This window comes from Schistocerca nitens, unplaced genomic scaffold, assembly GCF_023898315.1.
Source record: "Schistocerca nitens isolate TAMUIC-IGC-003100 unplaced genomic scaffold, iqSchNite1.1 HiC_scaffold_74, whole genome shotgun sequence".
NCBI classification, from domain to species: Eukaryota; Metazoa; Arthropoda; class Insecta; order Orthoptera; family Acrididae; genus Schistocerca; species Schistocerca nitens.
Genome location: NW_026045620.1, coordinates 53208 through 63950, shown reverse-complemented (window position 1 = coordinate 63950; position 10743 = coordinate 53208). Strand labels below are relative to the sequence as shown.

At 49.1% G+C, this 10743-nt stretch overlaps 10 non-coding genes across 10 annotated transcripts; all 10 read left to right on the top strand.

Moving 5' to 3' along the window:
• Positions 1-115: 115 nt before the first annotated feature.
• On the top strand, positions 116-197 carry Trnas-cga (transfer RNA serine (anticodon CGA)). Its single transcript has one exon. It is a non-coding gene; the product is annotated as a tRNA-Ser (tRNA).
• Positions 198-938: 741 nt separating this feature from the next.
• On the top strand, positions 939-1020 carry Trnas-aga (transfer RNA serine (anticodon AGA)). The gene has a single exon. It is a non-coding gene; the product is annotated as a tRNA-Ser (tRNA).
• Positions 1021-1365: 345 nt separating this feature from the next.
• Trnak-uuu (transfer RNA lysine (anticodon UUU)) lies at positions 1366-1438 on the top strand. The gene has a single exon. It is a non-coding gene; the product is annotated as a tRNA-Lys (tRNA).
• A 138-nt stretch (positions 1439-1576) lies between these two features.
• Trnas-cga (transfer RNA serine (anticodon CGA)) lies at positions 1577-1658 on the top strand. Its single transcript has one exon. It is a non-coding gene; the product is annotated as a tRNA-Ser (tRNA).
• Positions 1659-2399: 741 nt separating this feature from the next.
• On the top strand, positions 2400-2481 carry Trnas-aga (transfer RNA serine (anticodon AGA)). The gene has a single exon. It is a non-coding gene; the product is annotated as a tRNA-Ser (tRNA).
• Positions 2482-2826: 345 nt separating this feature from the next.
• Trnak-uuu (transfer RNA lysine (anticodon UUU)) lies at positions 2827-2899 on the top strand. Its single transcript has one exon. It is a non-coding gene; the product is annotated as a tRNA-Lys (tRNA).
• Positions 2900-3037: 138 nt separating this feature from the next.
• On the top strand, positions 3038-3119 carry Trnas-cga (transfer RNA serine (anticodon CGA)). Its single transcript has one exon. It is a non-coding gene; the product is annotated as a tRNA-Ser (tRNA).
• Positions 3120-9304: 6185 nt separating this feature from the next.
• Positions 9305-9386, top strand: Trnas-aga (transfer RNA serine (anticodon AGA)). Its single transcript has one exon. It is a non-coding gene; the product is annotated as a tRNA-Ser (tRNA).
• A 345-nt stretch (positions 9387-9731) lies between these two features.
• On the top strand, positions 9732-9804 carry Trnak-uuu (transfer RNA lysine (anticodon UUU)). Its single transcript has one exon. It is a non-coding gene; the product is annotated as a tRNA-Lys (tRNA).
• A 138-nt stretch (positions 9805-9942) lies between these two features.
• Positions 9943-10024, top strand: Trnas-cga (transfer RNA serine (anticodon CGA)). The gene has a single exon. It is a non-coding gene; the product is annotated as a tRNA-Ser (tRNA).
• The last annotated feature ends 719 nt before the right edge of the window (positions 10025-10743 follow it).

The window sequence follows — 10743 nt, the reverse complement described above, 5'->3', positions numbered from 1 at the left end:
GCACGTCTCGTAGCGGTGTAAGCACTACGGAAAAGAATGCTGCTACGCCGTTTCCTGGCACTGCAGAGCTTTAAACAGTAGCAGTTGCATGTGTCGGGAGGATCGTCCGCTAGTGGCAGTCGTGGCCGAGTGGTTAAGGCGTCTGACTCGAAATCAGATTCCCTCTGGGAGCGTAGGTTCGAATCCTACCGGCTGCGTGTGATTTTGCGTAAAAACGAGCAGAAATTTTCGCCCACATGTGACATGCGTGGGTGAAAGCGGATCCAAACCAGTGACACCATTCTCAACAAGACGGAAATTTATGTTTAAGAATACTGTTTCGCGACGGCCGCTGTCTGTTGCGGCTCTCGGTTCACCTCGCACGGACGCTAGTACTGCAGAAATCAGTCGCAGGCCCACGAACGCGCCCCCGTCATTTTGTCGCGCCGTCGCCGTGTTCGTGAGTACGCAGATGTGCTTCAAAGTGTTGGACAGAGCGAGCATTCATTTCTTTTTAAGAATCGCAATTCAATTCATTCGAGTGTGGCAAAAGCAGTGGTGCAGCGTTTCCTTTCTTAAGATCTCGCAGCTGCTTGCAAGTATGTCCATCGTTTAAGACGACAGAAAAGTAGCGTCAGCGGTGCGTCAGTGGGAAGTCGGTGAAGTCGCCATTGGAGCCATAAGCCAGTAATTACGACACGCGAATCACTCAAACACCATGCAGCATGTACCACAATGCTCGGCCGAGGGACCGGGCAGCTCAGTCGGTAGAGCGCTAGACTTTCAACCAAAGGGTCCCGGGTTCAAGCCCCCGTCCAGGCGAAAATTGATACACTGTCGTAACGGCTAATGTGCTGGCAACGGAAGCACTACAGAAACGAGTGAGGCCATGTCGTGTTCTTACGTGAGATTGCTTGAAAAGGAGCAGTTGCACTTGTCGAGAGACGCTTCTGCGACCGGCAGTCGTGGCCGAGTGGTTAAGGCGTCTGACTAGAAATCAGATTCCCTCTGGGAGCGTAGTTTCGAGTCCTACCGACTGCGTTTCTTTTTTGTGTCAAGAGGTGAAGAACATCTAAAACGGAACCGTGAAATGAGCGAATACGTGGGAAACACTGCATTCGAGACGCTTGTGAATTTTACAATTGTCCAGTGAGTGTCGACAAAACACGTAGCTCCTCTGCTGAGACGTACAAAATGCTGCAATTTCACTTTGCATCGTGTGTCAGCTTTCTTCGATAGGCTGTTACGAGGATAGCGTGATGAGTTTTTAGACAGCAGTCAGACGACGTTTAAACAGTAACAGCTCCACGCAACGACTACCCAACAGTAAAGGACATGAGGCAATGTGTCAGTATGCCTAGAGGGAGGGGTGTTAAGGTAATGTGAGCCCGGATAGCTCAGTCGGTAGAGCATTAGGCTTTTAACCTAAGGGTCCAGGGTTCAAGTCCCTGTTCGGGCGGAAATTTTAATACCTTGGTAGCCGCACGTCTCGTAGCGGTGTAAGCACTACGGAAAAGAATGCTGCTACGCCGTTTCCTGGCACTGCAGAGCTTTAAACAGTAGCAGTTGCATGTGTCGGGAGGATCGTCCGCTAGTGGCAGTCGTGGCCGAGTGGTTAAGGCGTCTGACTCGAAATCAGATTCCCTCTGGGAGCGTAGGTTCGAATCCTACCGGCTGCGTGTGATTTTGCGTAAAAACGAGCAGAAATTTTCGCCCACATGTGACATGCGTGGGTGAAAGCGGATCCAAACCAGTGACACCATTCTCAACAAGACGGAAATTTATGTTTAAGAATACTGTTTCGCGACGGCCGCTGTCTGTTGCGGCTCTCGGTTCACCTCGCACGGACGCTAGTACTGCAGAAATCAGTCGCAGGCCCACGAACGCGCCCCCGTCATTTTGTCGCGCCGTCGCCGTGTTCGTGAGTACGCAGATGTGCTTCAAAGTGTTGGACAGAGCGAGCATTCATTTCTTTTTAAGAATCGCAATTCAATTCATTCGAGTGTGGCAAAAGCAGTGGTGCAGCGTTTCCTTTCTTAAGATCTCGCAGCTGCTTGCAAGTATGTCCATCGTTTAAGACGACAGAAAAGTAGCGTCAGCGGTGCGTCAGTGGGAAGTCGGTGAAGTCGCCATTGGAGCCATAAGCCAGTAATTACGACACGCGAATCACTCAAACACCATGCAGCATGTACCACAATGCTCGGCCGAGGGACCGGGCAGCTCAGTCGGTAGAGCGCTAGACTTTCAACCAAAGGGTCCCGGGTTCAAGCCCCCGTCCAGGCGAAAATTGATACACTGTCGTAACGGCTAATGTGCTGGCAACGGAAGCACTACAGAAACGAGTGAGGCCATGTCGTGTTCTTACGTGAGATTGCTTGAAAAGGAGCAGTTGCACTTGTCGAGAGACGCTTCTGCGACCGGCAGTCGTGGCCGAGTGGTTAAGGCGTCTGACTAGAAATCAGATTCCCTCTGGGAGCGTAGGTTCGAGTCCTACCGACTGCGTTTCTTTTTTGTGTCAAGAGGTGAAGAACATCTAAAACGGAACCGTGAAATGAGCGAATACGTGGGAAACACTGCATTCGAGACGCTTGTGAATTTTACAATTGTCCAGTGAGTGTCGACAAAACACGTAGCTCCTCTGCTGAGACGTACAAAATGCTGCAATTTCACTTTGCATCGTGTGTCAGCTTTCTTCGATAGGCTGTTACGAGGATAGCGTGATGAGTTTTTAGACAGCAGTCAGACGACGTTTAAACAGTAACAGCTCCACGCAACGACTACCCAACAGTAAAGGACATGAGGCAATGTGTCAGTATGCCTAGAGGGAGGGGTGTTAAGGTAATGTGAGCCCGGATAGCTCAGTCGGTAGAGCATTAGGCTTTTAACCTAAGGGTCCAGGGTTCAAGTCCCTGTTCGGGCGGAAATTTTAATACCTTGGTAGCCGCACGTCTCGTAGCGGTGTAAGCACTACGGAAAAGAATGCTGCTACGCCGTTTCCTGGCACTGCAGAGCTTTAAACAGTAGCAGTTGCATGTGTCGGGAGGATCGTCCGCTAGTGGCAGTCGTGGCCGAGTGGTTAAGGCGTCTGACTCGAAATCAGATTCCCTCTGGGAGCGTAGGTTCGAATCCTACCGGCTGCGTGTGATTTTGCGTAAAAACGAGCAGAAATTTTCGCCCACATGTGACATGCGTGGGTGAAAGCGGATCCAAACCAGTGACACCATTCTCAACAAGACGGAAATTTATGTTTAAGAATACTGTTTCGCGACGGCCGCTGTCTGTTGCGGCTCTCGGTTCACCTCGCACGGACGCTAGTACTGCAGAAATCAGTCGCAGGCCCACGAACGCGCCCCCGTCATTTTGTCGCGCCGTCGCCGTGTTCGTGAGTACGCAGATGTGCTTCAAAGTGTTGGACAGAGCGAGCATTCATTTCTTTTTAAGAATCGCAATTCAATTCATTCGAGTGTGGCAAAAGCAGTGGTGCAGCGTTTCCTTTCTTAAGATCTCGCAGCTGCTTGCAAGTATGTCCATCGTTTAAGACGACAGAAAAGTAGCGTCAGCGGTGCGTCAGTGGGAAGTCGGTGAAGTCGCCATTGGAGCCATAAGCCAGTAATTACGACACGCGAATCACTCAAACACCATGCAGCATGTACCACAATGCTCGGCCGAGGGACCGGGCAGCTCAGTCGGTGGTATTCCCTCGCGGGCAGCCGTGCGGTGCGGACGTACGGAGCGGCTGGTCGTGTTTACTTCGTCGCTGCCGGCGGCGGTCGCTGTGCATGGTGAGTGCGCGCTTACAGCGTTAACACTACCCTCGGTAATGAACACACGAATGCAATCATGACTCAACCAGAACGGAAAGACACTCTTAAGTTGACATTCGACCCGAAATTTGCCAGACCAAAATCCTTTGAGGTAGAACTATTTGTGCGAGATGTTATGAAACTAACGCTTGACGATTTAATTGGCATTCACTTATCGATCGTTAGTAGTACCGTTTACTTGAAATTGGTGACGCCTGAACGATGTGAACAAATTGTTGCGTCTTGTGGTGGCTCCCTTAGGTTCAAACATTCAGACGGAAACGTTGGCGAGGTGCGACTAACGCAAGCCGGCTTGGGATTGCGAACCATCAGAATATTTGAACTGCCCTTCGAAGTAACTGCCGAGCAGATTAACGCCAAACTACGGGAATATGGTTCGGTAATAAGCAACGTTGCTGAGAAATGGTCGGGGCAACATATATTCCCAGTATTAAACGGTGTGCGGCAAGTGAAACTCGAATTGCTGAAGCATATTCCATCTTACATCATTATCAGTGGGTACAGGGCCATAGTAATTTATGACGGGCAACCACGGACATGCTCGGGATGCGGCTCTACAGCACACGTCCGCGCTCAGTGTCTTCAGAGGCGCGTAGCGCAGATCCCGACTGGCGAGCGTGAGCAGCCTGGCCCCAGTTCTACGTTACCGATCACTTACGTAGCCGCCGCCCGTGTAAACACCGCTCCAGAACTCAGCGTCGATTTCACCCTAGATGCAAACACTGATCACACCGAGGAGAACATACCAATGGAGACGAGTAATGTACCGGAAACCCTCGGAGCTTCCTTACAGGAAGTTACGGAGGGAAGTAAGGAGACGCAGGATGGCAGCCAGGTCTGTAACGCCTTCGAACAGCCGCAAGCGGCGGAAGTTTTTCCCATGGCCGAAAACTGTGCCACTCAGGAGAACACTGCTCAAACCTCCAAGTGCCCTTCCCCGAAAAAGCAGAAGAAGCGAAGAATCGCGCAACAGGGTGCTGACACAAAAGCGCAACCACTGCGTGAGAAAGCCAATCAGGTGCGTCAGAAGATGACCGACGTGACGTCTCAGGTTTCCACTGCGACTTCCCAGACATCCAAAAAGTCCCGCACTGACGGCTCAGAGGTTGACTCCGACAACGGACCCTCCCCGTCACAGGCGAAGATGATGTCGGTAGCTACAGAAGGTACAAGTGGCCACCTGCCAGATAGCAGTGCAGATCCGCGTGACGCTCACCACCCGCGTAACTGGGCGGACGACGTCGAAGAATGCTCTCACGACAACGGTATGACCGGAGTACAGGGACAAGACCGAGAAACAGTGTCAGACGTGCGGGAAACGGAATCGCATGAGCAACGGCAGACTGAATCTGCTCTTCAGACGGTCGATGCCGACCCCGACTTCTTTTAATTGATGCCCCTCCGTCATCCCTAAGGGAGCGGCTCAACGCCACGCATACCTCTGCCCTCATGCCACCCTTACAGGCATACCGTGTTGCCACGGTCAACATCAACAAGATCAGCAGTACGTCAAACCTGAGGAATCTTACGGATTTCTTATATGCAGCTGATGTCGACATTGCGCTGTTGCAAGAGGTCGCCGACATTGATCTGGATCGTATCACAGGTTACAATGCGTTATTCAACCCGGGACGTGGCAGTGAACTCGGAACTGCACTTTTGACCAAAGAAGGCATCGCCGTAGCCAATGTCGACAGACTGCCGAACAGCAGAGGTATTGCGGGGACAATCCACAACACCCGATTCATAAATGTTTATGCCCCTTCTGGAACGGGAAAAAAACGCCAGAGATCGGAGTTTTTTAAGGAAGAGATAGTGCCGCTTTTTACAACCCGCACAGGCCAAGTCGTATTTGCCGGTGATTTCAACTGTGTACTAAAACCCAAAGACCAAACGCCGCATTTTAACACTTCCATAGAACTTCTGGACATTGTTAGAGAATTAAACCTGCTCGACACGTGGGAACTTAAACACGGCGACATGCCCGGTTTTACCCACGTCACCAGCCATTCTGCCAGCCGCATTGACAGAATTTATGCAACTTCCAATTTACGGGACCATATTTTGCAAGCGGAGCGATGGCCGCTTATATTCTCTGACCATGTAGCATATATATGTACCATCAATATGGAAAGACAGGGTACATATAGAGCGAGAGGCCCGTGGAAACTGAATGTTTCCCATTTATCAGATCCAGGGTGCCACGCTGTCTTCCAACACACATGGGCAGATTGTGAACGGAAATTTCCACTGTACAATTCGGCTTTCTCGTGGTGGATAAAATGTGCAAAGCCAGCTCTCATAAAAGCGATGAAGTGTTACTCTCGCGAGAAATCCGCCTGGCAGAGGACCACAATAGACTTCTATTTTCAGTGCCTCCGAGACCTTTACAAAGACGATAATACAGTAGTGGCCAATCACCTGCAGATCAAAAGAATCAAGGCGACACTCCTCACACTGACGCGACGACAATCTGAAGGCTATCAAGTGAGAACACGCCTGCAAAATGCAGTGCGGGAGGAGACAACATCCATGTACCATGTTATACAAGAGCAAAAAAGAAGAAACAGGAAAATACTGACTGAGCTAAAAACTGCAGACGGTCGCCTTTTCGACACACAAACTGCTATTCAAGAAGAAATTCATAAACATTTTACAGCGTTACTAGCTGAAAAACCAATAGATGTGGCAGCGCAGGCAGTCCTTGCGGACAGGGCGTGGGGGAGACTTGGTCCGGAACAGGCGGAAGAACTCGCCTCAGACATACTCGAGGATGAAGTGGCAGACGCCATTCTCAGAAGCCCAAGAAATAAATCGCCTGGTCCTGACGGGTTACCTGCCGAGTTTTATCACACATTTAGGCGACAGTTAATTAGTAAGTTGACTCTGGTCTGTAATGACATTATGAACATTCGAAATGACAGCTTGAAAGATTTTTGTAAAGGGATAGTGGTGTTAATTCCAAAAACTCCAGGAGGCAAAACTGTTGAGAATCTCCGGCCTTTAACATTGCTTAACACTGACTATAAAATTTTCGCACGTGTCATTATGCAACGATTAAATTCAGTCATTACCAGCGTTACCGGCGACTACCAAACGTGTGTTGGAACAAATAGAAATATTTTCAACACTTTAACTGCATATAGAGATCTCATAGCGATTGCCGCAGCCTGTGACATCCCAAGTGCCCTTGTGTCTCTCGACTTTGAAAAGGCCTTTGACAGGGTGAACCACTCCTATCTCCTACGCACCATGGACGCCATGCATTTTCCTCAGAAAATCACTGCTACTGTTAAAACCCTCCTGATGAATGGTACGTCGCAAATCAATGTAAATGGACGCTTAAGCAGGCCGATCAGTATCGCAAGTTCAGTACGACAGGGCTGCCCAATGTCGATGGCATTGTTTGCCATAGCACTCGAGCCATTCTTGTACTCCCTGACGCAAGACCTTCCAGGGCTGCTCATTCATGGTCAGAAGATTATTTGCCAGGCATACGCAGATGATGTCAGTTTTGTAGTAACGAAAGACGAGGACTTAGAGAAAGCTTTCCACATTGTAACAACGTATGAAGCTGCATCAGGGGCGAAACTCAACCGTCACAAGTCAGGCTTAATGCACATTGGACGTGGATTAGAACTCGGTGCTGCTGAAAGAATAAGAAGTTTGGAAACGATCACCTGCCTCGGGATTGAATACACACGCAATATCCGCCGCACGGCTGCCTTGAACTATAGAAAACTGCTGGCAAAAATGCGCGCTGGCATACGGCAACATAGCCTGCGAGCTCTAAATGCCATTCAAAGAGTGGCCTTAGTTAACACCTACATAATTTCCAAAGTTCATTACGTTGCCCAAGTACTGCCATTACCAAAGACTATGGCACAACAAATGTTAGCGGCGCTTGGCCACTTTGTTACCAGGGGTCAGATATTTAAAGTAAAGTATGAAACCCTCACCCTCCCAGTTTGGAAGGGAGGCCTCAATTTGACGGATGTCTACCTCAAAGCAAAAGCCTTGTATGTTAGTCAAACATACAAACAGTGGCACAGATCGCCTAACACACTGACGGCTCACATTTTGAATGAAATAGTGCCTCCCAATCTGGACCCACCTGTAGATGTAAAACACATTCTGAACTCGCTCTGTCACTTCAGGTATTTCATCCTCGAACTTAGCTACATACAACGAAGAATTCCAGAGGCAGACCGACACAAAGTCAAAGCAATTTACGCCACATTGACGGAAAGTACACCACGCAATATAGTGGAGGAGAAATGTCGAGGTTATAACTGGAAACAAGTCTGGGAGAACATTCACGACCCGCTTCTTTCATCTACAGTGCGCTCCACTTGGTACATGGCAGTCAATAGGAAATTTCCGACCAATTCGAGGTTACACAAGATTCACCTGGCTGAAACACCGAATTGTGTCAGATGTCACTTAGTCGACACAGACGAGCATAGATTTACTTGCAACGCTGTACAGGACATATGGTCCGTCTGCACACAGAAACTCGCAAGCATACTGCGGACGTCACCAAGTAGGATAACACCGACACGCCTACTCAACCCTGACGAAGTTCCGTATCCCAATACAAAACGACGTGCCGTCAATTGGCTAAAGGGCCAGACTGTATACTACCTCCTATCCGAGCAAGAGAAGAGTAAAGAAGAATATTGGATACATTTAACGATGGAACACCAGACACTGCTACGAACGACGAAATATAAAGAAAACTATGCTTGTTTTTTATTACGAACGTTGACATAGAGTCACTATATTGCAAGAATCTTGACTTTATCACTTCTTTCAATCTCTTTACTCGTTTTTTTTTGTATACCATTTGCCATACTAATGGGGCGACGCTTTTATTCTTTTATTTCCCTTATGTTAGGAAACCAAAAAGGTTCCCTGGTAGGATGTCATGGAGACTTTGGTGGCCGGGGCTTCGGAGTTACGAGCAGCTGAAACAGAATTAATACTTGAGACATGGACGACAAAAACAACGAATGTTACACAACGGAATACATTAGCAATAGCTATTCACCGAGAAGACAAACTCTGACGCCACCCGTCTGCTGAAATTCCCCCCGTACACCTACGGAGAGTCAGGGGTACCAATCCAGAAGTATTTTCATTTCCGTCTCATGAGGAGACATTTAGTTCATTACAATTATAGCTACTGAAGCTAGCCGATGAAGGCAATTTTGGTGAGTGCAAGTGACGGGCTATAAGGGGAGGATGGAGGCCCGAAAAAAAAAAAAAAAAAAAAAAAAAAAAAAAAAAAAAAAAAAAAAAAAAAGTCGGTAGAGCGCTAGACTTTCAACCAAAGGGTCCCGGGTTCAAGCCCCCGTCCAGGCGAAAATTGATACACTGTCGTAACGGCTAATGTGCTGGCAACGGAAGCACTACAGAAACGAGTGAGGCCATGTCGTGTTCTTACGTGAGATTGCTTGAAAAGGAGCAGTTGCACTTGTCGAGAGACGCTTCTGCGACCGGCAGTCGTGGCCGAGTGGTTAAGGCGTCTGACTAGAAATCAGATTCCCTCTGGGAGCGTAGGTTCGAGTCCTACCGACTGCGTTTCTTTTTTGTGTCAAGAGGTGAAGAACATCTAAAACGGAACCGTGAAATGAGCGAATACGTGGGAAACACTGCATTCGAGACGCTTGTGAATTTTACAATTGTCCAGTGAGTGTCGACAAAACACGTAGCTCCTCTGCTGAGACGTACAAAATGCTGCAATTTCACTTTGCATCGTGTGTCAGCTTTCTTCGATAGGCTGTTACGAGGATAGCGTGATGAGTTTTTAGACAGCAGTCAGACGACGTTTAAACAGTAACAGCTCCACGCAACGACTACCCAACAGTAAAGGACATGAGGCAATGTGTCAGTATGCCTAGAGGGAGGGGTGTTAAGGTAATGTGAGCCCGGATAGCTCAGTCGGTAGAGCATTAGGCTTTTAACCTAAGGGTCCAGGGTTCAAGTCCCTGTTCGGGCGGAAATTTTAATACCTTGGTAGCCGCACGTCTCGTAGCGGTGTAAGCACTACGGAAAAGAATGCTGCTACGCCGTTTCCTGGCACTGCAGAGCTTTAAACAGTAGCAGTTGCATGTGTCGGGAGGATCGTCCGCTAGTGGCAGTCGTGGCCGAGTGGTTAAGGCGTCTGACTCGAAATCAGATTCCCTCTGGGAGCGTAGGTTCGAATCCTACCGGCTGCGTGTGATTTTGCGTAAAAACGAGCAGAAATTTTCGCCCACATGTGACATGCGTGGGTGAAAGCGGATCCAAACCAGTGACACCATTCTCAACAAGACGGAAATTTATGTTTAAGAATACTGTTTCGCGACGGCCGCTGTCTGTTGCGGCTCTCGGTTCACCTCGCACGGACGCTAGTACTGCAGAAATCAGTCGCAGGCCCACGAACGCGCCCCCGTCATTTTGTCGCGCCGTCGCCGTGTTCGTGAGTACGCAGATGTGCTTCAAAGTGTTGGACAGAGCGAGCATTCATTTCTTTTTAAGAATCGCAATTCAATTCATTCGAGTGTGGCAAAAGCAGTGGTGCAGCGTTTCCTTTCTTAAGATCTCGCAGCTGCTTGCAAGTATGTCCATCGTTTAAGACGACAGAAAAGTAGCGTCAGCGGTGCGTCAGTGGGAAGTCGGTGAAGTCGCCATTGGAGCCATAAGCCAGTAATTACGACACGCGAATCACTCAAACACCATGCAGCATGTACCACAATGCTCGGCCGAGGGACCGGGCAGCTCAGTCGGTAGAGCGCTAGACTTTCAACCAAAGGGTCCCGGGTTCAAGCCCCCGTCCAGGCGAAAATTGATACACTGTCGTAACGGCTAATGTGCTGGCAACGGAAGCACTACAGAAACGAGTGAGGCCATGTCGTGTTCTTACGTGAGATTGCTTGAAAAGGAGCAGTTGCACTTG